The 3,536-nt window shown below is 38.7% G+C and overlaps 1 pseudogene; it reads right to left on the bottom strand.

Moving 5' to 3' along the window:
• Window positions 1–323: 323 nt before the first annotated feature.
• Window positions 324–3,180, bottom strand: LOC120115609 (annotated as a pseudogene).
• Between the last annotated feature and the right edge of the window lie 356 nt (window positions 3,181–3,536).

Below are 3,536 nucleotides of genomic sequence, written 5' to 3'. Positions count from 1 at the left end.
TTACCTTTCAAGGTAATTAGATACAAAAAGAATTTAATTATTTAATAAAAAAGAATTTAATTATTTTACATTTGAAACAACCTTATTAACTATGTTTACAATCTTAACATAAAATCTGACTGTAATATACATATCTGCAATAGAAGAAACTAATCCTCGATTACAAGGGTGTGTCCAGCGCCACCACGAATCGTCCTCAATGCCCATGTCGATGACAGAAGTCGAAAACTTTTTCTTTTAACCACTCACATTGCCGGAATACGATCAATGTACATAAACGGACACCGGCTCCAAGCAGAATTTTATTTTGAATCACGACATTTTCAAGTGTCTTGTACAAAAACTCTGAAAATGAAATCCCGGAAGCGTTTCGAATATAGCTTCGGATCAACGGCAGAAATCGAAGTCGGATCGTATTGCATTGATTTATAGGCATGCTCAATCTTCTTGCTGATATCATAATCTTGTAGAATGTCTATTATACCAAAGAAGAGAATGACATCACATGTTTCACCAGTTGGTTCTCCGATCAGTTGACAATCGGTTTTTCTCATTGTCTTTTCGGCTCGAGCGGCCATTTTTATACCTAACCTATCGGAAGAAGACCTCCTGCATATTTTTTATTGAAAAATCATCAGAAAGACTAATTTGAGTCACTTCATATAGATGTCATGCAACATTTTAGGTGTATAGATTCTTGTGAAAATGGCAATCGGTTTTACCGTGCGGGGTTGATAACAAGCTGATCATTGCTAGCTTGGGATAGCAGAGGAGCTTCACGAAAGTTCAATCCAACCAGCAAACTATAATCCATAATTCTCTCACGTTCGAGAAAGTCACAATCTCGTTCGACTTGCCTGCACAAAAGGTGTCGAAAAAGGAATCAGACAACATGAACACCAAAAATAAAGAGGCACTTAGAAAACAGAATCACCTGCAGAACTCTGGAAACCACAGTTTCTGCAATCGAAATATGTAATTGAGATCAAGGTCTTTGAGGGTTGTCGTTGGATCGATTTCTGATTCGGGTATAGCTGTTGTTCGACCTTGGAAAGAACCTTTCAAGTCGAAGCGCCTATGAATGACACAGTCGGTACAAAACAGATTGCCAATTATAACAAATCGAACCTGATTCATCCAGATAACAAATGAAGAACATATGAGATTACTTTCAGAAATTCTACGAATTCAAAGATGTATTCGAAGTCGAAACCGTTTGATATTCACATTACCTTTCTCTGCACTGCCCCGGTTAATTTCACGCAATGAAGACCGAAAAATTTGGTAACTAGAGTGTCCTTGAAGGACTGAACATGCATATAATAGGCCGGAAGCATTCTTATAAGAACCTGCAAGTGCAATAGTGCCCGCAATGCCATGATTATTTAGTCATCAAGAGTCACTTATGCACTTTATTCGTAATGTTGGAAAGTTCCGAAAACATGAAATTCTAGGAGAAATTTGCAGGTTTCAGAGTTGGTTCCAATAGAAAAAGAAAAACATTAAGTACCTTTGCTTCTGTCTTCTTCATTGTCTTGATCATGTATTTGTCATCACTGGTCAAGTAAAAAAAGCTTCCACTTTTTCCAGGGGATGAAAGTTCCCGAAGGGCGTCGTTCCCACATAGCGAAAGCATGTAATCTGCTGCATCGACATCGAACAATTTCCTGAGGGTCCTGGAAATGAAAAAAAAAAAAAGAAACACAATGGTTGTTCAAAGAATGATCGTATGTTGTGAACAAGTAGATAATCCGGTCTCGAACCTGAATACGAGTGGACAGTAATCCTTCCATCTAAATTCGCATGATTGATGCGACGGAGTGTTCTTCGATCCTTCTGGCGGAAACTTGGTCCATACTTTTTCCGTAGGATCAAATGCTGAAGACTTCAATTCAAGGGTTATAGCTGGACCAGGTCTTCCTACAGAATGTCTGCAGAATAACCAGAGAACCAATACATGCAAGATTAGAACATTCATCATTATATCTTCATTCCGACGTTACAAATTCGATAAACATGATCTAGAAGGCGATGCATATACCGAAACAAATAACATTCAAACCAATAAGAACTACCTGATACCCAGTTGCAAGTTAAGCATGAGTTCATAGTTCTTGTGTCCTCTGGATATCGTCCGCCCTTGCTTTTTCATTAACATCAAAAGCTGTTGAGAACTCATTTTCATCTCCGGAACTTCGTCATTAATATTTCCCCCTCGTTCATCGCCATTCCTCATGTTTTCTTCACTCGCAGAAGAAAAACCATCGAAATCACTGAAACTATACCTACTTAAACTCCCATCAGACCTTCTTTGCTTTCCGGTCAAATTCGGCATCTTTTCGGATGGCATGATCGATATTTTCTCACAAGGACATATCTTGCAGTCCTTTAAATCTTCAGAAACACCTGTTGAGGATCCCAATCTAGATTCTCAGTCTGAGAATCAGAAGGATGATAAGTTCCATTATATTCTTTACTATCTTTACTCCATACACCAATATAAGAACTTCCGTTAGGCCATTGATAAGTCCCACTCCCTTTAGGGTACCCTTCCTCCCAAGACCCTTCATACATATTCCCATTGCTCCAAATCATTGTCCCATTGCCATTCATCAACCCTTTCTTCCATTGACCGGCGTAACGATCCCCGTTCCTCCACTGGTAACTCCCGTGTCCTTCCTGGTATCCTCGGTGCCATTTGCCCTCATAGAGATCCCCGTTGGGATAACTATAAGTCCCTTCACCTTGTTTGAAGTTCATGATCCATGACCCTTTATAAGTATCTCCTGAAACGCCTGTAAAAGTCCCTTTACCGTCCATGAAACCGTGCTTGAAATCACCTTCGTAAGTGGCACCGGAAGGCCAGAAAAACTTGCCTCTCCCCGTAATCTTGCCTTTGAACCATTCACCAACGTACATACAACCATCAGTCCATATGTAGTTGCCTTTTCCATGGGGCAAGCTCTTATACCATTGGCCCGTATAAAAGTCGCCTCCGGGAAGGGTCTTTTCGACATGATGAACGTCGTCGGTGTTTGAATCTTTGTCGTCATCTTCATCGTCAGCATGAGCCACTGACATTGCTGTGAATATGCTGATCGCTTTCTTCTTTGCAGCTACTTGAGAGTTCTTCAATTTCGCTTCAAAGGTCTTTTTAAAGCTTAGCTTTTTATTCATTTGTTTATTTCTATGTTATAAAACAAATTACATATCTTTAAACAACAACTCAAAAGATCAAAACATGTTCTTCTTTGTCTATTTCTCTAGCATCAAGGTGGGGTAAATGAACAACACTATAAAAATGGAGGAAAATGGAATCATCTAATTAGTAACAATAATGAAAAATTCAATCTTTTAAAGGACTAAAATGGGTATTTTTCAGATTTGGAAACACAAAGAAATGGATTCAAGGTGAAAAGACCCAAAGGGGAAAAAAAAGAAAAGAAATGAAAAAATTGATATAAAACTATCTTTTTTCTGGGATTTTTTGGTTGGTTTGATTGGATCATAGAACAAAACATTTTCCTCAGATTTGG

The sequence above is a fragment of the Hibiscus syriacus genome, unplaced genomic scaffold, assembly GCF_006381635.1.
Source record: "Hibiscus syriacus cultivar Baekdansim isolate YM2019G1 unplaced genomic scaffold, ASM638163v2 tig00110267_pilon, whole genome shotgun sequence".
NCBI classification, from domain to species: domain Eukaryota; kingdom Viridiplantae; phylum Streptophyta; class Magnoliopsida; order Malvales; family Malvaceae; genus Hibiscus; species Hibiscus syriacus.
The sequence above is the reverse complement of the archived record's forward strand: the minus strand, read 5'-3'. Positions and strand labels throughout refer to the sequence as shown.